Source organism: Opisthocomus hoazin, chromosome 4 (assembly GCF_030867145.1).
Source record: "Opisthocomus hoazin isolate bOpiHoa1 chromosome 4, bOpiHoa1.hap1, whole genome shotgun sequence".
Taxonomy (NCBI): domain Eukaryota; kingdom Metazoa; phylum Chordata; class Aves; order Opisthocomiformes; family Opisthocomidae; genus Opisthocomus; species Opisthocomus hoazin.
Window position 1 is genome coordinate 47,445,265 of NC_134417.1, and position 27,311 is coordinate 47,472,575.

The following is a 27,311-nucleotide window of genomic DNA, read 5'->3' on the forward strand; positions in this document are numbered from 1 at the left end:
CTGAGAACACCAGGCTTACAAAAGAGTGAGTTCTCCCCTCCTCCTCAAACTTCAACAAGCAATAGCCAATTTTCTTACCCTGCCTTTGTCATTTTAACATAAAAGTGACATTTTCAAGTTTTGCTGTTGTGCACCAGTGGGGTTTCAAATACTGCAGAGGAACATAATTACCTTTACAGACACTTTAGACTGGAACTTAAATGTTGTGACAGCATGTAATAGTCTCTTAGAGACAAGAAAAATAGGCATTTAGCTCAAAATTTTGTTCTCATTAAACTTAAAATGGACACTACCTTTTTAGCAGAGTGCCTTTTGGCAACTAAGTTTTTCTATAAATACCAGATTATGATTTTTCAAAACATCAACTTTCTACAGAGAGAAAAATAAACAACTTACTATTTAATTATTCTCAGCAGAAATACCGAAAAACAGAAGGCATAAGAATATGTGTTTAATAAAATTGGTAAAATGTCACCTCCTCTTATTTTGATACTTAATTATATCTCATTAGCAAAGCAAAAATACTGCAAATCAAAGTCCAAGAATCAGCTGTTTATTTATTTATAGGCATTTATATAGCGCTCATCTCCATAGCAACCAGGAATGGGTTTTTTTCTTCGTGTTCAAAGCAAAACTTATAATTTTGAAATGTGATCCTTTGATGTTACAGTGAAAATAGGTACTTACGCCCTATGCTGCAAATGCTTAGGCAGGTGCTTAAAGTACATTAATAGACCTAAGTCAAAGGCATGGTGAAAGAGACAGAAACAGAGAAAAGAAAAAGGAAAGGAATCAAGAAGCAAGTGTGAAAGAGCAAAAGAGTAAAGGACTTTCCTATAAAAATTCCCAGTGCATTGGGTCCTACAACAAGCCATGCTCTCCCCGGTACTTTCTTCTTGTAGTAGTAAGCGATGGGTTCATGGAACACAGTTTAGTTAATCAAGAGCAATCAACAAGTTCAAAATTTATGCGGAGGACACCAGTGAATATTCTTGAGCAATGATTTCTAAGGGGACAGTGGCTCACAAGTGAGACTGCAGAGGGCTGACTCTCTTCTGAGAGCAAAGTCAGGAGCCTGACTTCGACTGCTATTCTCTTCTGCGTCCCCAGCAATTAGCCATTATCAAATTCCCACAGAATTAATAGGCCTTTTAAAAAATGCCATCTGCTCAAAAACCATCAAAGAAATGAGTAAATTAGAACATTGCTCCTGCATACACCACTACAGAATGAATTACTAGGTATGTCACACAATTGCCTTTTCCCCACAGTACTCCTGGTGTGCACAAGCACACAACCACTTTTCAGACCCTCAGCAGAGGGTCTTCGGCCTGTTGTAATTTTGTTACACAAGAGATCTTATCATGAAGATTTCCTCAAGACACAGGTATAGAAAGTTATTACCTTCAACTCTGCATTCAGTTTGATCCTATCTTCTTCATAAACTAATACTGTCTAAAGCTTTTAAACAAGGAGTGTTCAGTTGTTCCTAAACCAAACACATAAATCTTTACACAAGATGGGTGGTTATTTTGTAGTCTTTTTTTAAGCTGTACTCTAAATAGGGCAGAAGCTGCACGACAGGAGGAAAAGCGACAAGTTCCTTATCTGGAAAAGCAGCAGCAGGCACTGTTATCAGAGCAGACCAGCTCTTTTTAAGTGGACAGATGAAGCCATTTTTAAAAACACCTAATAACATCACAGAAGAGAATCTCATCTCTGCAAAGGTGAGCCATGCAGCTCGATACTCCTGGGAGGCAGCTAATGAAACTGAAGCTTGTCAGACACAGACTGCGTTCAGTAATTGGCTTTGAAAACTCACAGTTTAAATTCCACCACGCTGAGTTCAATGTCCTGCTCACAGCGTGCTCCAAGCGCAGGCAGAGCCGAGGGCTGTCTAGCATGACCAAATGCGAACGGCTGCCTTTCCACTGCCTGTGCTGCCAGACCCAGTCCGCACACTTGGAGGGCAAAGAAAGAAACCTACTTTCTCCCAGCACCTCACGCCTACCAGTTCACTTCCAGGACAGGGAGAGACGGTTGTGGGGAAAAGGCGGCAGAACGGTGTTGGAGCAGGTGGCGCACTGATGGAGCAGGAGGGAACATGTCCTGCCACAGAAGGTGAAGGAAAAGGGTGAAGACCTAGAAGTAGAAAGAAAAGGGTCCCATGTCATGCATTCACCCAGCAGAGCAGCACCACCGGCCAATGCTAACCCTCAGTCAGCGCCCTTAGGAACAGCCATTGGCTTCCCCAGCAAGGCAGCTAGCAAAACAGGACAAGTGTCACCCATTTTCCTCAAAACTCCATCTACCCTTCCTAGCCCACTTCTCCCTGAGCTTTATAAACCCATAGACCCATTCTACCCTTCGATCTGAACCACAAAACTGAATTATGCAGCCATCTTGGATAACAACCAAAAAAATTATTGACCCACAGTGTGAGAAGGCAAAATTTTATCTGTACAGCTGAGAACCTCTGATCTGGTTCTAGCTCTGTGGTTTAATGTTCTCCTTTGTACCACCTTCTTTTTTGTGATTCTTCCTGCGCCTCCCACTACTTCCTAGAAAAATCCGCTCCTTCACAGCCTAAATATGCTCTGGTTGGAAAAGCCATTTTAAACAGAAAGCACGTCCTTCTGCTGAGAGAAGTCATCTATGGCTCTGTTTATTAGAAAAAAATGATAGTTCTACTAGTGGAGGATCTCTAAGCCTCTAAGTCTTTTTTTTTTTTAAAACACCTCCTAAAGACCTTGCTGTGTTAGAGCACAGGCCAGATATAAATCTGTTAAAAACCCTGAGGAACAGCAACTGAATGCAGGCTGCTGTCACAGGAAATTGTATAAACCAACAGCACCTGCCGAATACTTTAAAGCATCAACTTTTAAGCAAAGGGGGCAAGAACAGGGGGAACGAGAATACCCATTTTTCAGACGATTGAAGCAAACCTCCTTAAGTTCACAGTGAGGCGCGACTCAGGAAACTGGTAATTTAACTGGAAAAAGACTTCCACATAGTCAATCCATTTTGTACATTGCTTAATAGACAACAGGCCCTAGGTAATTAGTTGCAAAACATTAACCTGCTACCTAGAGTGCATGTTCGTGGCACACTTCGTAAGTGTTGGAGGCTGAACTCCAGCGCTGATGACAGCTAATTAAAACACAAAAGTGAGACTCCAAGCAAAACTGCCACCTCGCAATCATCAACTGTTCAAGACGTGCTCTTGCAGACAAGCAGACTGCAAAGCAGGTTTCCTGTATCTAGTGCCCGCATTTGCTATCTACTGCGTTTTCAAAAATGACACTGCAAAATAAACACCCTGTCTTACAGCTGACGTGTTTAGCATACGTCAGATTTGTTTGGAGGAGAAGGTCCTCTGAGAGAATAAGAGCTCTTCTGGTTCTCAGCTAAGTCAAGGCTTGAGCTAACAAGCCAATCTATCAGTTCAAGTGTTTTGGGATCGCTACCAAAAGGAGTTGTTGCTGTTTCATTATCAAAGTCAACAGATTCTCCTGAATCAGCAGTCACCGTTTAAAAGTCAGCATGTGTCAATAGTTATCCAACTACGGTACTGGTGTGAAAACACCAATATGTTCCCTTGCCTTTACCAGTTGATCAGATACAGCCATTATTCTCATCACCAGAGAAGAGTGTCCCTCTTCACTTCTTTTTTTTCCCTCCCCCTCCCCAAAGCAGCAGCCATTCTCTTAATAACCCGTTTAAACATCGGGTTAATTGCGAGGGGCTGGAAGCGAGCAAGTGGACGCAGGCAGACGGGCGAGCCTGACCTCAGAAGGTGCACGTGCAACGCACCCAGAGCTGACATTGGCAGGAGGAACCTCTCCACCACGCTTCGCCAGCGCGCAGTAATTAACAGGGGCAGGAGGCAACGAATTCGCCACCCGTACCCACGGGGGTCAGGCTCACGAGGACTGCGAAGCTCTCAACGCCGAAGACGGGTGTCTCGGGGGGGGCTCCCAAGGCGCTCAGCCATCGAGGAAAGACTGTCGGGAGAACATGATGACACCTGTACTGGCCCTGGCAGGCTTCAGACCCGCAGCGACCCTGACCTCTAGGGAGGTTACCGGAGTTTTAACTGCACGACCCGCGCACCGGCAGGCAGCGGCCCGGACCGCGTCTCCCCGCAGCCCCGAAGGGGAAAGGGAAGTTTCCACTGCCCGAGGTGCCAGCTCCGCTCGGGGCTGGGGAGGGGGGGGGTGTCCGTGGATGATTTCCACGCACCCCTACAGCGTGGAGCCGCCGCCGGCCACGACAGACGCCGCCTCGGCCCCCCCGCCTCCCCTCCACCCGCTTTCCCCTCAGGAGAGAGGCGGCAGCCGCCGGCCCCCGCGAACGGCCCCGCGCCGCCTCACCTGCCGCCCGCGGCCCAGCCCGGCCCCGCCGGCCCCCGTCACCGCCTCACGGCCTCCCCGCCCGCGGCGGGCGGCGCCGCCACCTCCTCGCAGGCGGGCGCTGTGCGCCGAGGGGCCGGGGCGGGGCGGGGCGGCACCTCCTCCCCCGCGCTCCGGCGGCGGGGAAGGGGGAGGCGGTGCCGCGCATGCTCGGTGCCGGGCGTCGCGAAAGGCATTCTGGGGGTTGTAGTCCGGGGTGCCGGGCGCCGCCTCGCCTCGGGGTGGGCTCCGCGCCGGGGCGCTCGGCGCAGCCCCTCTCGCCGCTCCCGGTCGCTGCAGCCCGGTGGCTTCGCCTCACAGCTTTCTCCCCAGGCCGCCCAGTCCTCGCCTGCCCGGCGAGTCCGTTTCCTTCTCCCCACCGCTTCTCACCTCTGCTCCGAACCTCCATCACCCTCCGCTCTCCCGCTGTCCTCCCATCACCTTCCCGCACCCACCTCCCCCTGTCCCCTCAGGGTCCCTCCCCGACCCTCAGCTTTCCTCTGCCCGAGAGCCTCCTTGCTGGCTGCCCGCGCTGCCTGGCCGCTTGGTTTCTGCCACTCAGAATACCTGTGCTGAAGCGGAGGGCAGCCCTCCTCATCAGGAGTACGCGGCCTCAAACCTACCAGAAGAACCTGACAGACAACAGGCACCTGCGCCTTCACCGGGAGAAGGTTCCTTCCCGCCAGCGACAGCGTGACGGCAGCGGCAGGCCACGCTCAGTGGTGCGGTCCAGATTTCGCCGGAGCAACCCCGGCATTATCACAGCTCGAATCACCCAGCGGGAACATGCTGCGTCTGATACCAGAGCTGGAACCGACTGAGCACGCGGACGCGTGTCCCTACGGCACCTCTGCTCGACCCTAGCCTCTCCCAGTCAGCGGGGCTTTCGTCATTCACCTCGCCGAGGCTTTTGGTTTCTCAGGGGAGCTTTCCATTTCCACTCCCACGCAGTGCTCTCAGCCAACGAGAAGGACAATTAGTGGTTTGGTAGCATCCTTCACGCTGGCTTTTTAGTTTGCATGCATAATTAAATGCTCCCAGCGTGACAGGGTTGCTAAACATGCATGCCAGAAATTAATGTGACTCTTTCACCGTTGAAATGTTTGCCCCTGAAAAGCTGATAGTTGTTTGGGGGAAATCAAATTTAATAGCTTAGTACTCCTCCCTCCAGCCTCTTTTTCTGTCTTGCAGATTTTGTAGCTAATGACCCAAAGAACTATCTTGTGTTAGAAGGGATACACATGAGAACTGAGGGTTTTCAGAAAGGCTCTAAATTTAATTTCATTATCGTCTTTATGAATTTTAGTGTTGAGCTCCCATGGACTGATAAGGCAAATGTCAGGCTTCTGAGATTCTCTTTCCAGAGTTTGTTCAAGAACTGTTACATTAATGAAATCTGTTGCAAGAGATCCCATCTACTCTGTTTCTCATTAGGTTTGTGAGTTATACTCCAGTCTTTAAGTCTTGAGAGACTTCAGAATGCTGGACCCACGTCCTTATAACTAGAGCAACGGTGCAAAATAATCATCGTCATCATTTTCATTTTCATGAACAGTTGTCGGAATGAAAAAGTCACTGTTTATTTCAACATCCTTTAGAGATCTCTATTAATTTGCCTGAAACATTTCTGAGAAGAAATCTTGACTAAGATTTCACGAATACCTGTTTGCATTCTCACATAAATGTCATCTGCAATGCTACTTTTCTTCCTTGTTGGGAAATATTTAATGAACCAGTCAAAAAGCCAGATATGACAGTAATTTGAATTAAGTGGCCAGTCACGTATCACAAACGATGAGTGGCCAAAGACACAGACATAATCGTTCAAGAAAAAAAGAACATCCATAAGCTGAAATGTGTTTCTATGAAATATTCATAGGATTGCAGTGATTTGTTGTGATGCCTGCTGTAGAATAACCTGTAATGGGAAAAGAGCATAATCTGATAAACTTTTCTCGCAAAGTAATTAATTCGTTATTCCTGGAGTATCAAGTTTGTAGACCCACATCTGTTTAAGTCTACGTCCTGTAAGGGGTAGGGAAGTGTTTTCCTTAATACAAGGTTTTATGGGGGGTACCTAGCGAAAGCAGTGTGAATATGCTGGTGACGGGGATGGTCACTTCAGGTGCCCAGATGTAGGTGCCTACTGCCATTTTTGGCAGTTTAGGTTGTCCAAGACATCTGCACAGGGCTGGCAGATACGACACAGCACCTACAAGACACTCTCAACAGGTGTAATGGCAGGGAGAGGCCTGGCCTGAATACGAATTCCAACATGGTACTGCACACTTACATTGCCTGAATCACTTCCGACATGACTGTGCGGAGAATAAATCAGCTTTTAGAGACACGGGCAGAGGATAGGCTCACAATTAGGAGCTAGAACCATTAAGCCACCTTTTACAGTCCAGTACACAGAGCTGTGTCTCCAACCTAAAGCAAACATTGAAAGGCTTCCACCCTTTACGTCCTCACCTCACCTTCTGCACTTGGGTTATAGCTCCCTTTGCATGTGCAACCTCTTTGAATTAAAGGCCTGATCCTGGAAGCTGCCCCTGACCAGCAGAGCTGCTGATGTGCCTGCTCATGGACACCAACACGCTGAACTGCTGCACTCCAAGCCTCGCTCAGCTCAAGTCAACCAGATCCACCAGCTGCTTTGTTGCGACTGGGGAAGATGGCTTTTGCTTTGTCTCTGACTGGGGGATAGCTAACTTGAAGACAGGGCATCAGCAAGGAAGCAGGGCTGTATATAAACCTATCACTTGTAAAACCGAGCAGGTACCTCCGTAGACACTCCAACCGCAAGGAAAGCTGGTTTTACAACAACCTGCACGCTTGCTGAAAGCTGTAAGTGCTCTCTGCTTCCTTCCTGAGATGTAGTCCATTATCTGGAGAGAGCTGACCTGTGCTGGGAACGGGGCTTGGTGGCTGAGCGTAGCCCCTCAAGAACAGGGATATCGGTGGGCAGAAAAAGATGTAGCTGGACAGATGCGGGGTAGGGGAGAGGAAGAGGAAGGGAAGGCTGCTTTTAGTTGTTTAATCGCCCTGATTATCCTCCTATAGAGTGGCCTGGTATGCATTTCTGTGCTATGTTACCTCAGTTCTTTTGTCTGTTTACCTAACGCCTCTGCTGATTTTCACCACTGCTGTGTGTGCTGCACAAATTAACATTTGGTGGGTACTGGCGCTCTCAACCTTTGCACACCAGGACAGACAGAAGCATCTGCACAAGTTGTTGGCAGGATCTTTCTGGGACTGAGCTACCTAGATTTTTTTGAACGCCAGCTTTGTAAATTTTATTAGGTGGGGATGGGGGGACGCGCAAGCCCAAGGGATGTGACAGTCCCTGTGTGGTGTAGTCACAGCCCAGCAGAGCTTGTGGACTGACCAGCTGGTACGTAAAACTGGATAAGCACCAGTGATTCAGGTCTTGTCAAAGGTAGTAAGTGACAACCATGGCATGTGCTGCTTTCTGATCATCCTGCCAAAGAGCACCGTTTCAGCCAAAAGCATCCGTGAAGCCATGTGGGACTCAAGGCAGCATGTAGCTCCCTGCACATTGGCTCGGCATGTTCTAAATGTGGGCAGCAGAGAGAGCTGAACAAGGGATTTTGAAAGTGCTACATGCCTCAAACCTCTCTTACACATTCACGTTATTCACTAAAGGAATGATACATATTCATCTCATTCTACCTCAGTTGTATGAATTTGTTTGGAGGGGATAGACACTTTGTTGCCTCCAAAGAGTAAGATTTCATTTAACCGTCTCTCATTTGGAAAATACAGGGAGTGACCCCACTCTCTGGAGTACCTGACAGCCAGTAATAGCTGTATCACTATCAGTACCTACCCCCTGGTATCAATTTTTCACATGCTGATGTCAAACATGTGCAAGAGTAAAAAAAAAAGTGAAAAAATCTGCTGCTGAGCAACGCTACCACTGAAGTGACTCGTGTCTACGAGCTGGTGAGGGCACTTGGTGCGCTGAAAGCACAGCTCTGATCCCAGTGTTTCGCTCCTTCAGCCCAAGGGCTGGGTAATTGCTTGTGTTGCCAAGGGAGGCTAAGGTTTCGTTTCTCTCGTTGCAGCTAAAGTGAGATGAAATGAGTACATGTGCTGCTAAAGAAGTAAGCAAATATGACTATTCTATAGAAAGAGATACTGAAAAAAAATTTCAGAATGTCAGTTAAGGCTGTACAGTAGTTTTGTGGTGGTAGTGAGAGAACAAAAAGATTTACCAGTCTGACAGCCGGGGCACAGACCCCTGTTTTCTGCCACCAGCAATCGGAACCCACTGACCAGAGAAGTGAGCAGCACGTGGCAATCTGCGCTAGTGGGACAGCAAAGAGGCAGAGAAAGTAGCTCTTTGCTAGCTCCTCATGGAGTGGTGACAATTCTGCTCGGTTTTGGGGTGGTCTGCTTGGTTTGGAATGCAGGACAGTTAGATAAGCAAGCATCTTATTTATTCAGCCATTTATTTATTTAACAACATTGTACAGGCAAGCTGTGAGGGAGTTGAGAAATATGGAATTTTCCTTCGTAACAGAATTGTAGAGAGATTCATATATGGATTTTAAGTAGAAGTTTCTCTTAAATACAGAAAAAGAATTGCACTAATCTGTTACAGTGACTAAATACAAACCGCCAAAATACAAAGGAGGAATAGGTAGTTACTAGTGACAATGAGTAAAAAAGGCAGGAAAATGGAGAAATTCAGTGACAGTCAGCATCAATAGATGTGCCAAAATCTCGTGAAAGCTCCCTTGTATGATAAAGTGACTGTCTCATGAAATATTAGCAACTATCCTATTAGAACTGGGAAAGTGTGAAAATCTTGTTGCTGTATAAATTATCCGAGACACTCCTGCCAATTATAGACTTGCTGTGAGGAAGAGAGACATTGGTAATCATGACAGCAACTGTGTTCGAGTGTCATGTGAATATTCTCGGGCAATTATTCAAATCAATCATTTCTTGTCTGGGTAGGAAAGATTCATCACTCTTAGTACCTTGTGTCATTCAGCGACTGAATTGATGATGCTCTGCTATTTCTGGTGTTCTGTAATCTGCCCGTTAAAGATGACAACGCTGCCATGCATTTAACTGCTGAGGTGGAGAGCTGTCCGGCAGAAAATGCGAGAGCACGGGCCTGGATCCTGTGAGGAGCATTGCACAGGTCCTAAGAGACCAGCTCCCTTCTGCACTGAGCAATGTCCAACCCAGAGGCGGTTTCAGAAGTGGCAGAAACGATGCTGGCTGTTGCCACTGGCAGGGTATGAGAGGGGGGATCACCTGAACACAGGGGGAATGCGATGCATTTAATCTCTCTTCTTCCAGATGGGATGGACATGAGACCTGCTAACCACGTCTTGTGGTTAGCAAGACCTGTTGTGGTTAACAGGCCCTCCAACTTCAGTGCCCAGTGTCCCTGTCATTGAGAATGACCCCCACATTCGATGGTGTTCCTGCCTCTCGGTTGTCTGACTTGGTTCCCCCAGCCCTGCATGCCTTGACCTACCCTCTCACATCTGCTGTTCTCCATAAAGAGGGGCTCCTGTCACCATGACTTCTTTCATCCTCCCATCCTTGCTGGCAGAATTCCTCTAACATGGGACTGCATCCTCCTTCTGTGAGAATTACTGTTGGTAAGAGACAGTACTAAAAATGTGCAACGTATCTGTGTATTCACCGGACTGTTACAACCTGAACTGACTACATAAATTTGGACCTGTGATTTGGCCTGATACAGTTGGCCTTCTTATTTATATATCATGAAGTATAATTTATCAATTGATCAATTTTTTTAATAATATGCCCCATTTATTCCTTCTGCCTCTTCCTCTAAACTATGTGTAAAGGCTGATTCCCATCTGTTGTCACAACAGGATGAATTAAGGCTGCAGACCTGCCTTCACCAAACCTTAAGCACCTGATTTTGTAAACTAAATAAAATACCACTTGCATGTTACTGCTAAAAGTACCGGGGTGATGGGTTTCAGTACCATAGGGTTTCCTGCTGCTGTTCAAGAAACAAAACTAACATCAGCAAGTGGTAACTTGAAATGGCATTTGTTCTTTAGTAAAATAACAAAGCGAAGTCTTCACAGGGGAGTAGTTTCCTTTTTTCTACATGGAACTGTTTGTAACAAAATAAAAGAGCGGCTAACTCTTCAGGCTGGTGATAACAAATAAAGATGTGGTTCGCCTCGGCTTTCACACGCTCTGTCTCTCTTTCCAAAGAGCTTTTTTTCTTTATTCATGAGCTCTTTGGGGACAGGATTTTTAACAGTTCTTTCTGCCAACTTGTAGTTAGCAGAGTATTTGCTTTCCTTTTTTTTTTTTTTAAAGCCTGTGTTGTGGCTCCCAAGTATCCATCTATACTTCTCAGGAAAATATCTGATAACTTGAGGTTAGAATGTATTTTAGGGTGCCTAATTTGAGCAGGTGACCAGGTCACTGGTTAGCTCAGATGCTGAAGTTTAACCTGCTGACATCTGAAGTACACTGAGATGAGCAGTCCCTTGGAGAGTCTCTCTTCAGCCATTTCTTTCAGGTCACCCGTCTGAAATCCTGAGTGATTATTGACATTGGTACTGAGCCATCATACATGAGAGAATTTTGATTTACTCTTTTAAGAGTATTTATCCTGCAGATCGTCCTCACTTTCCGAATCCCCTCTGCATCTCTAATGAGCTCTGATGCCCTCCATTCATGTACAGTTTTGGGGGTGCATATCCTGTTTTGGGAAAGTCATTTTAGAGAAAGGGAAACAGTTTTCTGCCTTACACCTCCACAGCAAAGGTAGGAGGATGTAGAATATAACCATTCCTGCCTCACTTGATGGTTGAGCCATGACAGCAGTGCAGCCTGTTGCTCTTTGCACCTACTTTTGGTATGAGCTTCGGCTCAGCATAGCATAGCCTGGCTTTTGCCATCTTCGTTTAATGCCACACGGCTACAAGAGTGCAGCGGTGTTATACCCCCTTCCAAGTCTGCAGCTTCCCACAGGCTGCAGCTGAGAGCTGTGTCCATCTTGAAAAACAATGGGAAACATCAAACCTAATGCTATAAAGTCCTTGTTTTTCACTCCGGTCTCCCTTCTGATGCATTATTTTCATTTTCAGAAATCTGTTAGTTGTTCTCATGCAAGCAGAAACATTGTGGTTCCCAAAACTGGGCAGGGGCGAGTTATGGCCGATTCCTCTGCTCAGTGATGCCCACTGCCCACCTCCTCGGGAAGTGCTGGCAGATCCGCCCTTCTTCCACCACTCCTCCAGCAGCTCCCATCCACAGAGGAGGCTGGACTGGCGGTCTCCAGCCTGAAAGGGTTTATTTCTTTCTTGTCCAGTACCCAAAATGACCACAAAACAAATGCTGTCTTTGTCTCCTCTTCTGAGGGTCGGACCGTGACTGAGCAGGCAAACTGGCTGTCCCGCTTTTCTAGGTGATCCTGATCCAAGTTAGTGTGCCCATTGCCAATCCTTGCATAGCATTGCATTGAAGTGGGAATATTTGGTCCCTGTGAACTTGCACGCAACTTACTAGAACCATGCCCTCCTCGGTAGCAGCCCTAGGCGTTGCTGAAGCTAAAGAAAATAGTGAATTGGGAGGGCCACAGCCAGCTAATGCCCGCTTTGTTACTAAAGCTGGCTCACCTTGTTGAATTCTGCCTGCCCTGGGAAGTATGTTCCCAGGAGCTCGATTTTTAACGAACACAGCAAAATAAATGAAAACAAGACAAAGAATAAGGCTCCACTCCTCTGGGAACACAGAACCTCAAGGTTGTTACATGAATTCAGCAACTGTCTGTTTACCAAAGAATTTATACATAGGATGGATGGGGAGTCTTCAGTGTGACTGCAACCTGGGCACTGTTTTTTCTTTTCTTTCTTTTTTTTCCCCTCTTTTTTCTTTTATTCCTTTGATTTTCTTTTTTTCTTTTCTTTTTTTTTTTTTTTTCTTGCAGCCAAAAACATGTAACATTTGTCCATGTATTTTGGGCAGGGAATCTGGCTCCTCGCATTCTTCTCACAGAAAGGCAGAGCGTCTCTCAGACAGCATCATTTCCCTCCTTTCTCAAAGCACCGCTGTCTGTGAGTGTGCCTCAGCTCTCCCCTCCTGTGCTTTGTGCTGGCAGAAAAATCGTCTCCAGGTGAAGCCACTCTATCTCCCCTCAGCTACAGCCCCCAGTGAACCACAGCTGCCGTCCCCCTGTCACAAATGACACAGCCCATCTCATTCGTATTATTAAAATTATTTCCATAGGGTTGTCTTCTGCTTCACACCTGAAATAATATAGAAAATTAAGCTCTTCTTTTTGTGCCATTTGTCTTTAGATTGTAGATTTTCAAGCTGTCCTCTCTCCTTGATCCTTTTATTTTCCACAGACAGCACCACTGCAGTGGCAAATCCTAGTGACTGCATGAGGTGTTCAACAGAAAAAGATATCACAGGCACATCGACTCGTATGATGCTATGATGAGTGAAGTGTATAATAACAAACACGCAGTACTTCAGGCACCCACTGGGTCTCCTTCCATTTTCTTCACAGAAAACCTAAACAGCCCGCTGTATGGGGTATAAAAGGGTCGTATCAAAAGAACATCTGCACATTAGCGTAACGATTAGCTTACAGAGCAGCACCCAGCAGTGAAAGAGCTTTAATCTTCTTTTGCGTATGCAAAAATGAGGCATCACATGAAGGGCTGCTTACGCTGAAGTCAGACCTGGTGGCTGTCATGCCTTCTCAAACATCTCATCAAAAATAGTCCTCTGTGGGTGATTTAGGTAATCGACATTTGGGTTATTTAAGGTAAATTGCTGGACTTCTTCAGGAGATGTAATTGCAATTACTGTGCTTCACAGGCAACCATGCTGCCAGGAATGAGTAATTCTTGGTATAGGATACATACAATACAGTAAATAAGCAAACTAATACTTTGGAAATTGCTTCTTTCACTTGAGACTGATTTAAATGTGTGAATTGTTTGCAGCTTTCTAGTATTCCCCAGTCTTTACCATTGGCTTTGTTTATTATTGGTCTGAAAGAGTCCACTGCCATCTGGAGAGCTGAAACAGGTAAGAGTTGTGTTCACCTGCAATGCACCATTCAAAGCATTTAGAAGCTGCCAGTCCTCATGGTCCCAGACCAAAGCTAACCTTTGTAGTGCACTATTAGGTTTTCTTGCTTCTTTTTCCAAGTCAGATGGTGTTGGTCTCTCTCTTGGGAAGAGCACCAGATGAGACGGCCCAAGGCAACTCCTGATGGCAATTCCTGTGCTGCCCTAGATGAGGCTGGCATCTCCAACTAAGTTCTGGTTTAAGGGACAGAATAATCCTCTGCATGTCTTCGCTGTGCGTGGTGCAGGTCTGATGGGTCTCACCTGAGTACCAGAGCAGGGATGGAGGAAAGGAGGAGTCTTTGCTCGTTCTTGGAGAGAATGACTGAGTTATTGCGTAGAGAAAGCTATACAATAAAGGCAATTTCAACTCTTTCGTAGTGGCTAGGGGCTAAATACACAGCTGTTTAAAGAAGCACTGGGCCATCTGTTCAGTCTTCCTTGCAGCATATGCTTCTACCCAAAGCAGACCCCAGAATACGGCTGAGGAGTGAGATGGGACAGAGACTCTAGAAAGATGAAAGCTATTGGATTAGCATTTTTGTCCCAGGGCTGTAACAGAAATCTTTAGTAAGTAAAGCCCAGGCATGAAAATCACATTTTAGCTTGAATATGAGGTCCAATTTTGAGTTGAAATTCATCCCCCTCAGTGGTCTCAAGGCCAAAGTGTGCAAAGAGACTCCGTAAGTCCTATTTTCAGGGTGTTAGTGGCACATAGATCCCTCTGCTAGTTCCTCTGAATGTGAATGAATTGAATCCAAGGCACACGTACAAACTCATGTCAGAGCACTGCTGTAGGTCATGTTTGAAGACGACTTTATTAGTTCCGAAGTCAAAGATTAGCAAAAGAAAATCTGACCAGAGGAAAAACACTGAGTGCTGACACATTGTGAAAATTTGGAGGCCAGTGGGTGCTTTCAAAAATCTAAGTGTTATAAAAGTAAAATTGCAAAATACCACTGTTGTACGTGGAAACCTCGAGACGTGTTCCCATCTTTGAATCTACCTTGAGTTAGACTGTGTTCCTCTTCTGTTCCTTCTTATGAGACATAGTGATATTTAACATAGCAATGAAGGTGCCCACAAAACTCATCTGAGCTATAAACATCTGATTCTACTGATGGGAGTACTATAGACAAATTCATGCTACAGATCATTTCTTCAAACAGACAATGAGTATGATAGTTATGGTCCCAGCCTCTCAGCTGTGGCCTTGGTACTAGGATCATTAACTCCTGGTAGGATTACCCACTAACGCAAGCTTAGTTCTCTGGTTGCCACACAATCTGTTCATGGACACAGTCTTTGTTAGAATAAAATAAGGAATCACCAGAGGCGCTCTGCGACTAGGCAGCCGCAGACAATAATGCCCCCTACTGATATTTGAACAATTCAAGGGGAAAGCCGTGTCTCAAATAGCAGGCAAATGCAACGAGGCCGATACAAGCAGCAAGAACCTGTGCGAGGAGCACAGACAGAGAGCTTGATGCTCCATACGATTAAATGGCTGGGTAGCGCAGAGGAAAGTAACTGGTCAGAAACATTCAGATTTTGAGAAAAGACTGGTTCCAAGACCTTGTTTATCAGGGTGAAGGAGCCCCAGTAGCTGAAAGTTAAGCTTTCGGCACGTATTTCAGTTGCCACAGCACAGAATCACAGAATCACAGAATGGCAGGGGTTGGAAGGGACCTCTGTGGGTCGTCTGGTCCAACCCCCCTGCCGAAGCAGGGTCACCTACAGCAGGCTGCACAGGACCACGTCTAGGCAGATCTTGAATATCTCCAGAGAAGGAGACTCCACAACCTCCCTGGGCAGCCTGTTCCAAAGCAGCCCATGGATTGTCCTGTCCAGCCCAAGGAACTGTGTGCACAGGCTGCACGGGAGCTGTGGGGCACCATGCAGCACAGCTCGCACCCAAATGCTCGCAGACGCACGTCACAGTGGATATTACAGTCCCTGGTCACCTTACTTACAGGAAAATTGAGCCGAGACAGCAGTGTGACATGACTAAGGTGTAATCATATATACGTAGGCAAATTACTCCCTTTCTAATTAGGGTTTATGTGATGCCTGAGTCCTATTACCAGCCCAGCAGTTATAATCCTTTACAGCCAAATGCTGCCAGTAAATTCATTGCTTACAAACCACTGCTTCTAGCAGGTTTACTGAAATTTGGTGACTGAAACTCGGGTTGCTCTGTGTCATGATGCATTATTATCTACACAGCAGGTGTTTCCAGTGCTTCCAAGGAAAATAATTTTACCTTTTATGTGGCATATCCGTAGCTTAGAAATTACAAACCTGTATTTTGAAAATTAAAAGAAAACTGAGATTTTTGAGCAAAAAGATGGCTGTTTAATTTCCTCCTCTTTCCAGAAACAAGGCCAGCTGTCCTGTTGCATCTGCAGAGAGCCAGCCTCATCTCAGAAGAGCACGCCTGCAATCTGCCGGACACGCAACCAACTCTGTGGCTCGGTGGAAGTTGCTGTACCTCCATCCATGCACCTTCAGCATGGCTTAAATCATAGCTAGGAGCCACATCTGTGCAAGAAGTATGAGCATAAGGATGTAATCTACTGGTCCCATGTATGCCCATGCTCAAGGATGGAGGAACAGCCTCCCCACTGCCACAGAAAAGCTGCTTGCTCTCCAGTGGCTGGGACAAAGAAGGTGGGTCAACACGGTCCCGTGGACTGGGAGCCTCAGGGCAAGAGATAGGACCTGGCTCTGGTCCTACCCTTAGGTGAGTTATTTCTTACTATAGACACAGGCTGTGTTTCCAGACAGATTCTTCCTGCCTAGAGACTTACTTGTAGAGTCAAGATGCTGCCCACTAAGCTTGCTGCGTCAGCCCCTCAGCATCACATGAAAGCAGCGTTTGGAAAAATAGCAAACCACCTTAAGAAATCTGAAAAGTGAGGTTGGATTTTACTACCGCTACCCTAAAACCATGTCTGTGTATCAGTGTGCCCTTGGGAATACATTCAGACAATGAAATCCAGTTTCCTTATCGTGTGCAGTAAACAGAGTGATGTTAAAACCCTCGGTGGTTTCTTATGCTTTTATTACTAGGATTTATGTCAGCAAAATAGCATGGAAAGCGTATTCAAGTAGTTATTATGCACCCATCACTTCCACTCTGATCAGGCCACATGGGTTTATATCTGGCACCTTGTACGCAAAGGAAATTTGCTTTTGATGGAAACTAGCGTATGGTTAATTTGCTACATTAGCATGTGATAATTAGGATGTAGGATTCATGATGTATTACAACTACATATTAGTATACAAGTATACCTGCACACACACACATAATATATCAGTGTGTTAAATGCAGGCATCTCTAGGACAGAAGGTGGCATAAACAAATCTAAGCAGAAGTTTTGGACATGGAATGAGGACTGCATAATGAGTACCTCAAATTACAGTTCGATAACATAATCTCTGTTCCTCCCCACACCCTGTACAGCGTGCATGTATTAAAATCTCTTCTCTAATCTGTCTCCTTTTATATCCCTGAATATATTAGGACTTTCTGTGGTTCTTTCTTTTTAAATTGCATAATCCAGGGTCAATTAAATAGTGGCAGCTCGAAGATGCACACTGTGGTCGTGGCAGAGCAGGACGTCTCACGGCCCTCAGTTTTGTGCATCTGTAACCATGGCGACTTTGTGGCTGCAGCTTTCCCCAGACTTCGTGTAACCTGGGGTGGGTAAAGGCGTGCTTCTCCATCTGGTGCGGATGTCACGTACAGGATCTCTTAGGATACATTTTTAATTACTATGTTCTCTTAATTACTCCTGTTGATTTCCCTTGTGAATTGTCTTTCTCGAGTTTCAGTGACTCATTGTGAAACCAAGTGAAATCCGCAGCATCTTCAGTCAGTGTTCAGGAAAATTCATCCCAGATCTCTGCACCTTCTCAAGGGCAACACCTGCCTGAAAAGTGATGCATCCCCGTGCTTTGCGCTTGTGGCTCCAGACCAAATGCGGTGTTTTACAAGCCCAGATGTCCTTCCCTTGGCTGCGGGCCTTGCCAGCCCATGCTGGAGAGCGTGCTCATGCTGTCCAAAGCGGTCCCCAAAGGCAGAACTGCTCTGGCTGCAGGCAGGGTACCCGCAAGGTGGGCTCCCCCGTAGCATCTCATGGTGGGGAGGTGAAAGGACTGCATGGTAGTGACCCCAGCAGCAGTGCAAAGGTGACTCACGCTGGGGAGCAAGGAGAAGGGAGGCTCTCATCGCCCTCCTGGCCGCCTGATCCCCTCCACAGCTGTCATAAACTTGTGGAGAGAAACTCCTGTGCCTGAGAAGAGGTGTCTCAGGTGTGCTTCGGGGGCAGCTGTGGGGTGCCTGGTGCATGCATCCCGCTCACTGGGGGTTGCAGGCAGCAACCGGTAAGTCTGCAGCGTGTAAATGTCACCAGGCCTCACTGAGAGATGACTAAGCCAGGCAGCATCCCCTGTAACAGCACTCTGTTTTTGATTGCTCATAAGAGACTATGGCATAGTGTGCTGGGAACAAACAGCTCTGAATTTAGCCATTTATTTGATAGATATGTTGCTAAGAGCTGTATTTTATCCCTTTAAAGGCAATTGCTTTCCTGGTGTGTTAAACCCACTCCTGGGCAGAGGTCCCAACAGCAGAAGCCCGGTGCCCCAGGCAGGTGGGATGGACAGATGCCACCACCATGCAGATATTTTACAGCAACACTGCATGGGACTGAGCTGGGAGGGCTGTGCCAGACTGGAGAAGCTGTCTTTCTCCCAGTATATCTAGAGGGCTTGCCCTCAACTTGGCATTCATGAGAGAAGAAGTTATCCTGCACGCTAGGTTAATCATCATTTAAAAGAGTGCCCAGGTATTCTTCCACTTAAACTGCACTAAAGACAAGTGGGAAAAGCACTATTTCTTTTTTTCACCTGGACAGTAGTATGTCTTCTTTTCACTAACTCATGCTTAGGTTAGCCATCACCATAAATAGCTGAGCAGTTGAGGTGCGTTATTAATCACCATCAGATGTTTAGCACAGCGGAAAGCAATTGGATCGCCTCCTCGCCTTTATGAGCGGGCTCGGATGTGATGAGTGGGATTTATGGTTAAAAGCTGCGCCACAGAAAGAACACATAGTACTTGTTAATTAAGGACAAGCAATTTAAGACCAGTACTGCTGCGTTTCTGACAGAGGGCAGCATTGAGTTTTTTATCATACAAAAAAAAAAACCAAACCCAATCCCCAAACACTACTTAGCTCGCCGGTGATGACACAGTTCGGAAAGAAGATGAAGAGAAAACGGTTTTTGGTCACGACAGAAGCAACAAAGATATTGCTGTCTGCTCCCAGTGATGCTGAAAGCATTCTAGATCTAGAGCACCCCGAAGCAGGGCTGCTGCCGCCTTCAGAGAAAGGGAAGTATTTACGTACAAAGCACCAACCAACCGACGTAGCTTAACTGCAAAAATGTGCTTTCTGCAAAAACTTGGCAACCTATTGCTGTTTGACTGTCAGCCTTGCAGAGTCAATACGCGGACTGGTCTGCAAGCGAGCGAGCATCTCCTGCCTGCACTCCTGCACTCCCCCAGCCTGCCGACGCGCTCCTGCAGCCTCCTCTGCCCCTGCTTGGAGCCACGAGAATGAGCTGAATTTATGCTCTCAGCTGGCCTCACGCTTAGAGCAAATGCGACGGCAGCAAGCGTTTGGATGACAGACGTGGCACAGCACAGCTGGCAGAGCCTCCTCTGTGCTTCCCCGGGCTCCCTTGCTGGCCCTCCCTCCCCCAGTAGCTCTTTTACCCCTTTCTTAACAGCTTCCTGACCCCTCGCACCAGCCACTGGCAAGCTTTTGCATCGTCCTTCATGGCTCCTAATATTTTTCCCTCTCCTGGTAGTCCAGCTCATTGCTGCCTTCCAACTGGCCGCCCATGGCCACCCAGCCCTCCCTTCCCATCGCATCCTCAAACGCTGCATGCATGTGGTAGCCATGTCTCCGCCGGCTGCGTACATAGCGTTGCTGGAACGGGATGTGCTGTACGACCGCTTCTGTCCGTTGTGTCCCACAGTGGCTGTCGGGAGGTGGTTCTGCAGAGCTTTGGGCTGACGAGCCCTTGCAGAGCCCTCCTGGGAGCTGCCCTGCCCCTGAGCCTGGCGAGCGGAGAGCAGATTGCGAAGAATCGAAACCAGAAGCCAATTCTGTTTATACTTCCCTGTCTGAAAGGCCTGTTTTTGCCATCAGAAATTTCCATGGGAAATGTTTTTTCCATTGCAAGAAACGCTCGTAATGCTTGCAAAATATTTACTCTGCTGCAAGCCATTTCTTTGCAGTTGAAAAGCCTAGAACATTTTTCAAAAACTGTGTTATCAACTAGCTTTTAACTAAACTTTCCTTTTAAAGCTGGCTAAGGTTTGTGAATATTTTGGCAGGGGGAGGGCAGGGCTGGGTTACTTCGCTCACAGCTTCAGAGAAAATTCTGCTTTCTGGTGTGTCCCTCAGTGGGGCCATGACGCTCCTCCTTTGCCGAGGCTGTGAAAGCCTCCGGAGCTGGGTACTGCCCGGGCAGCCTTGTAAGGGAAATGTGCCCTGTAACTTCTGGCTGTTGTTCCCCTGTTTTGAGGGACTATGGAAAGGAGGGGAGCTGGGTGTTCAGAGAAAGTATCTGAGTAGCCACCAGCTCCTGCTGTGGACACTGGTCTCATGCCCCAGCTTTGGGCTCAAGTCCCTGTCTCACAAAAACATGCGGTCCCCTCCTGGTTTTTACTAAAACTGGAGAGCTGCGAGGGCATCCCCATAGCTGCAGAGGAGGGGACGCTGCCGAAGGGCACCCGGGGCAAATGGCTGGGTTCAGACAGAGGGCAAGCGGAAAGTTGTGGAGGGATGATGTAGCTGGCACAGCGTTTGTGATGGGATAAACACTGTCTCTCCCTCTGTCGCTGCCCTCTGTTAGAAACACGTCTCTTTCTTTCCCCTGCCAGCAAGGAATCAATTCCTTTAATACCCCAGCAATGCATTTTATAATTAGAAACTGTCCTTGATTTGGGAGTTCAGAGCAAAGCCTGAGTCTAACTTGCTGGCGTTGCCAGGCTGTTGCATCCCTGGGCTCCGGCTGCACCACTGTTTGTAACACAGAGGAGGCAATCACTGTATAAAATTGCTAAAAGCACGTTCACACCACAAACTTGAATGGACATTTAGAAACTTGCCCACATAGGAGGTATTTCTCAGTAAACGTGGAGGTTTCCCACAAATGGTGCGTATGGGAGTGTTCTCTGCTGCCACGCCACCTCCCTCTAGGCATTTTCATTACAACTTTGGGAAAGGACTGCTGCATATTCCATCTTTGCCCTTTCTCATTCGTGTTCATTCATTCTCCAGTGGGCTTAATGCTGCTGTCTGCACAGGGGAAAAATAACAGGACAAGCAAATAATAGAAGAAGGAGATGAATATTTTTAAACCTTTCTTGGGACTGAAGACGAAGAGTCATTTGTCCTGAGTCTTTCTTCAGGGAGCCCTCAGCACAACAGCCGTCGGAGCAGGCAGCAGGAACAAGGTAGCTGGCTGGAAATATTCAAATACCTTGAAATAAGTGTATAAATCATGTCACCACTTTTCTCTGCAGGGGCTAAAGAGAAGGAGGAAAGAGGGATCAGAACAGTGAATGGATCAAACCAGCAACCTTCAGAGGAGACATCAGTCTCACACCGCTCTTTGGCATGACGTGAGCATCTCTGAGTGTCCCTGTAGGTAGTTTTATTTGTTTAAAATAGGGCTGACCATACCTAAATATTTACGTGCCTTTGGAGTGGCTTTAAAAATATTTAAAGACCTTCGCTCATGCAGAGTGAAAGTTTTCAAAAGAGCACAAGTCCTGTTGACTTGCAAGATGATAATGAGCACCTATGTCACCCAGCTGCTTTTGGAAATAGTCCCTGCAGCACAGCCAAGGCAGGCTGATGGGTATTGTCCAGCTGTCCCAGCAGGCAGGCAGGCGTTGTGCAACCCCTCCAGGGCAAAGAGCGTTTGAACAATGAAAGGGAAGTGAGGACATTCCTGCCTCACCCGACCCCTCATTGCCTTAGGAAGGATGCAAGCGCATCTGTACAGCTTTACCTGGAGGTCCAGCTGGACCTGATCAGGTCAGGGTCTGTGGAGGGAAGTTCAGCTAAGCTGTCAGGTCTCCTGCGCTGAGGATGAGGGTCCCGGCGCCACTCAGTGCTCCTCCGCCATAGGCTGGGGCCAGGCAGCGGGGTTGCTGCCCAGCCCTGGTACCCCTCACGCCATGCAGCTGATGACCTGACATGGGCACTGCCAACAGCCCGTGGCACAGGTGGCCGGTTGCCATGGCGGGAGAGGCTGCTGTGGCCCCTTTCTGGTTCCTTGCGCCTGTTGACTCCCTTCGCTTCCCTGCACATTGCCAGTTACTGCCTTTCTGCCGTAATTTCTGCCAGACCTGACTCCATGTCTGGTCACCCCTCATGGCCCAAGGTGTGCCACTGGGAGGCCACCGCTGTCCCTTTGATCACTGCCCACCCCAAAGGGACCTTGAGCAATTGCGTGCTTGGAGCAACATGACATTTTGACTGTAGCTGCCAATAGTTTGCCTGCTTTGTAACAGACCTTTGGCTGCGTGAAATCCTTGCAGCTCTGCTGCTTTCACCTCCGGACTGCAGTATTTGTACAAAGAGATGCATGACAGGTTTTACAGGTCCAGAGATGGGCTTTTGACTGCTATGCTTCATTTGTGCCTTCACTTCTCGTGCCTGCCTCTCTATAAATGCATGTCTGACCTGTGGAGTCAGAGGCGGCTGAAGATAATGTTAGGCCCACCATCTTCTTATGTGCCTTTACTACTCTAGCTCAATGAGCCAGCTAGGCTTGGGTTGACTTAGGACAGCTTAAATTTGAACCTGTTTATATTTGCCCCCAGAAGGGAAGCAGATAGGCTGTTTTTATCCTTTGGACACCATGCAGGAATGGAGAGATCAGAGTCACTGATAGCTCAGCCAAGCATAAAATTGTATCAGTGGCACTACCATGCTGCTCTCTATCCGGTTCACAAGGACTGAGCTTTGCTGAGACCAAAACCAGCAACTCTGTTTATCTTCTGTGCAAATCCAGAATACTATGGTATCATAAATCTTAAACTTTGAATGGAAAAAGTCTTTCTAAAGATGGCAAATGTTTGCAGTTTGGTTGCCAACATCCTTTAGTGACCCACAGCATTCCAGTAGTCATTTTTACTATGTCAAATGCTAGCGAACAGCAACGATCTCATTTCACAGTGTAAAACACAGATTTTAAACAGCAGCAACCACACCGCCTGTTGAGATGCCGTGACAGGTTAAGCATCTTCTAAGACCCAACACAAAAAAAACAGGGAGGCATTCGTATTTCATATCTTTTATGTCACCCTGAGATGGCTGTGGCATTTATTGAGTGTTGATAACATACTGTGTGGTAGTAGTAGCAACCAAAGCAAACTAAGCCACAGAAGAGCTATAATGTCAGAGAAAAGCAAAACAGCACCACAGAGCAGATGATTCCATGCCTGGAGGAGCAACCTTCAAACTCCACACTTGGAGAATGCAGAGCCTGAGCACGGCCCAGACCAGTGCCGGGGCTGAGAGTGGTGTACAAACCTTTAGCAGGCAATGAATCCCAGTTTTGGAAGCTTTTCGTACGAGCTACCTCCATGCCAAGGTAGGACAAGCTTTGAAGGTTCCTCCCCCAGCCAGCCTGGGCACATGGCTGTGTGTTTCATCCTGCCTGGCATTCAGGTGACTGGGCACCAGCAGGAAAATGGAGGAGAGTATTGAGCCAACTTACTGAGAACATGCTGCTGCTTCACCCTCCAGCTAATGACAGTGATCACCTTCAGTACAACAAACCCAGCTTTGCTTCTGCGGATACATCCCTCGCGTGCTCCGGGGTGTGGGACCGCACTGGGCTTTGCCTCTGCGATCTGTGGGAACAAGCGTGACGTTGTAACTGGGAGATGCTCAGACACAGTGCAGCTTAAGGCAGTGGAAACGATGGGAAAGCAGGAAAAAGGTTCTGAGGGGAAACATCTGTTCTCTTTACCATTAGCTACAAGTGGTACCTTTTTAATTATTGAGATGCTGAAGCTGGCAGAGGTTGCAGAGTGGGTTGACTTGGTAATTATTTAGAAGAGTCCCATGTAGTCATTTTCTAACCGGATAGAGGGAGAAATAAACTCTTCACGTATTTATTATTATTACGGCCTGTCAATTATGAAGATTTATTCATTCCTGCTGAGCTAGCTTGAGACTTGGCTTTATCACTTGACTACTGCTGCCACGACACTATTATATATGTGAAAACATGAAGGTAAGGCATGCTTTTTGAAGCTATACATAATTCATCTTCCTGAGTTTTGACAGCTCCCTCCATGTAGAAGATAATACCATCTAACACGCCGACCGTGGCACTACAAGGTGCTTTTCTCAGGTTCGATTCAGCACAGCATCTTAGCACACACACCATAACATCTTTCAGCAAGTTGAAAGTGCGATGAGACCTAGCCTTAGTGTTTTCCACACCTTTATAGGCTGCTGCGTTAAACAGCCTGGGCCATCAGGCTCGTGTGCTGCTAAGCACAGACTTAAACCCATTGAAATTGGGATTTCAGTGGGTGTAAATTCTCTATCTCGCCGAGTCAGGCCCTGGGTTTGAGGCAGGTCAACCAAGATCTTTAGGAAATGTGGGGACGCTGGTCTCTTGCTGTTCAGTGTAGCTCGTTTAAGCCTGTGCCTGGATGCAGTAGAGGCTTAGCACACAGCTATTGTTCTCTGGCCCAAGAGGAAGTGGCTTATGACGCCGTTTTCCTCAGGATTTGTGGCTATTCCAGAGGGAGGCTCTGGCATCTGCTGTTGGCAGAAATTAAATTTCCTCCTCTCTTCTCCTCTCGTCACAGTGCCGCCCTGTTACCTGCTTGTGTGCTTGCAACCTTGGCAATGTCCGAGCATCTTCCAAACACCGACAAGTGGACTACCACCATGTAAAGCACTATCACTGTGAAAAAACAAAGAAAATGTTGTGACGTAGAGTGTTTGATTCCTCTCCCCAATGTTTCGTGACTGTTTCTTATACTCACTCCATACAAGTACTTTCGTTACAGATAAATAAATATATATATATATGATTTATCTCTGTCTATGCATTTTATTTCCACATGACTTTTTGCATTCCTTGGACCTGGCAACGTGCAACACGCAGCAACTCCAAAACTTTCTGTCACATGCTTTGTTTCAGGACCCATCTGAAAGACGGGGCAGCTGAAGCTCTGCTGCCTTGTGTGCTATAGCCAAAGGGTGCCACCAGAGAGCCCCGAACGAGCGGGACCCCCCCGCCACTCTGCGTTGGGGGCCAAGTTCCTGGGCAGGGGCCTCGCCATAAAAGTGCTCTCCACAGCCCCATCCTGAGCGACTGCAACCATTTGGGGCCATCTGCGGATTTGCCACCCCACTGCTCGCCTCTTTTTCCAGATCATTAAGGTGTGCATTAAACACCACTGGCCTTCTTAATGAATTTGTGAATTACTCCTGCAGCTCTCCGGACAAAAATGATCCCCAGCTCCTCAATTTCTGCCTCCGTCTCTGTTTCGCTATGCTTTCCCTCATGTGACGGGGCTATTTCCCAGTCGTGATTATGTAAGGTGTGTTGGTAATCAGGATCCCTCACATCCTCCACAGAATCAGGGCTTGAATCTCTTCACAAGCCTTCGGGGAGAAGCGGGTGCTGCCACGCCTGCCGGCTTCCCAGCCGTGCTGCAAGGCTGCTCTCTTTGCTGTGCGTGTCAAGGTCGTGCCGTGCAGCCCTTCCAGAGGCATGGGAGAGGCATCCGGGGAAGTTTTCCCATTGCTGCTGGTGTGCTTCATGGCTTTTTGCAGAGACCTCCACTGCACCTGCAGCTGGGTTGGGCACAACCTGGAAAGAAAAAGCCATAAACAGCAAAATTAGAGCCACCATCATGCCAGTCAATTAGCTTTATTTATACAAACATCCCTCACCCGCTGTAGTTTTTACTTCCCCGGCGCATACTCATTTTTCTTCCTCCACCCTTCTTCTTGTGGGGCCATGAGCTTCAGCCCCGCCGCCTTTTGCTTTGGCTGGCCACCAGCCCTGCCGGGTGGAATGCCCTGGTGCCAGGGCAGGCTGCTTGCTGTGTCGGCACAAGCGAGGTGCCCTCATGCAGCGCCGCAGAGCTGCTCTGCCAGAGCTGAGGCAGACGTGTGACGGTGGGTCTGCACTACGCACCCTGGGTTTCTCCCCGCTGCCACTTCTCGGGGGGCTGGTCCTGAGGTCAGGGTGAGGGATGGGGGGGCTTATTAAACTGCTTGCCATGCTACACAGCCGCACGGCTGCAGCCTTCCTGCTCGGCAAGGCCATCACCACCGTGCTGGTTTTATCTGACACCTTGAGCCATTCCTCCTACCCAAAGGTGCGGGAGAACCTGTCGGGAAACCTCCCCTCCTGCAGAACCATGGCATGGTGGGATACAGCCCTGAGGAGGAAGATGAGTCCAAAGTCAGCCTCAGATTACGGCTTTCCTTTCCACCAGCCGTTTTAAAGAGCAGCACACAACCCCAGTCGGGCGGTTTGTACTTTAACACACGGGAGGGATGGTGCCTGGGTCATCCGCTGCCTTTCCCGGTTGCGGGCACGGAGGTCTGGGAGCTCCATGTCCAGCCAGGACATTGCTTCGACCCAGATCTCAGCTGTGCACCCGGAGACGGGCAAAGCACCGTCCCTCCTCCCAGCACCCATGCACCCCGAGGAGCCAGCGAGGTCAGGAGGCCACAAAGCCATCTCCGGCTGTGGGAGCTGCCTCCCGGGGTGGTGGGGAGTGCGGAGCTCTGGCTGCAGAACTTTGTTGGAGGGGGGAAAATTTGCAGCCCCAGGGCGTCAGGGTACAAAGCACTCTCTGGCCCAGCTGGGTTTTTTTTTTTTGGGTGCACAAAATGGAAAATATTAGCCTGTAGACAAAATAGGCACTGTGAGGAGAGAGCACAGGGTGGCATGCCCTCTGCAGAAGCCAGGGCTGGAGCAGCATCCTCCCTGCAGAGCTGAGCTATGCCAGCTATGGGCTGCCGGGGAGCTGTGCCAGCACCATCCGCACCCAGCCCACGCTGGGAATAGCTTTTACGGCTGCGAGTCACCTGGGCATGCTTCATGGAAAAGTTTAAACGTGAAAAGTCCTCTTCACCTTCCCACCGCCTGCCCCGGAGGTCGGGGAAAGGTTTGGTGTGTGGTCGCCTGCCTCTCGGGAGATAACCAGGAGGCAGCCGGCAATCAGCCTCCTGCTCTGACAACAGCTCTGTTTTATAACAAACATCCCGCTTGTCGTTGGCAGGTAGTAACCGCATAGCAGAAGGTGTAACTCAAGAGCAGCACAGGGTTTATCGCCCCATGTGATAAATATAGAGCTGGAACCTGCATCTGACCTGAGGTGACAACCTAGTGCAGCCCTGCAGAAATGCACAGGGAAAAATCACGGCTACAGGCATGCATAGTGGGTCAATTTTCCACAGTGCTTTTTGTCCTGCACTTAAAATAAATCCAAAGCTCGCTAATCCGGAGCCTCCGCTTCTCTGTGCTATCTGCTTGCAAGCCGGCGTAGCTGACAGTACCTGGAGTCAGCTCTCCTGCCACCTGCTCCCGCTGGGTTTTCCTCCTCTGGCAATGCTGTAACCTTCAGCTTGCAGCCTGCTCAAATGTGATTCATTATTAATTGGCTGTGAAAGCAGGACCACCACAATGGACTTTCGGAGTTTCTCCCTCTCGCCCG

General features: G+C 47.9%; 1 protein-coding gene across 6 annotated transcripts in view; it reads right to left on the reverse strand.

Annotated features, from left to right (window-relative positions):
- The window catches only part of POMGNT2 (protein O-linked mannose N-acetylglucosaminyltransferase 2 (beta 1,4-)), a 34,519-nt gene extending 29,413 nt beyond the window's left edge, over window positions 1–5,106 (reverse strand). Inside the window, exons 1-3 of one of the 6 annotated variants that reach the window (XM_075418923.1) lie at window positions 4,374–4,450; window positions 3,814–4,004; window positions 1,823–2,142 (exon numbers count right to left, since the gene is read on the reverse strand). The gene's annotated coding sequence lies outside the window, so the exon portion shown is untranslated. Of the gene's footprint in view, window positions 1–1,822; window positions 2,143–3,813; window positions 4,005–4,373; window positions 4,458–5,014 lie in introns of those variants that run through there. The other 5 variants (XM_075418926.1, XM_075418924.1, XM_075418922.1 and 2 more) reach the window with 5 other exon arrangements.
- Between the last annotated feature and the right edge of the window lie 22,205 nt (window positions 5,107–27,311).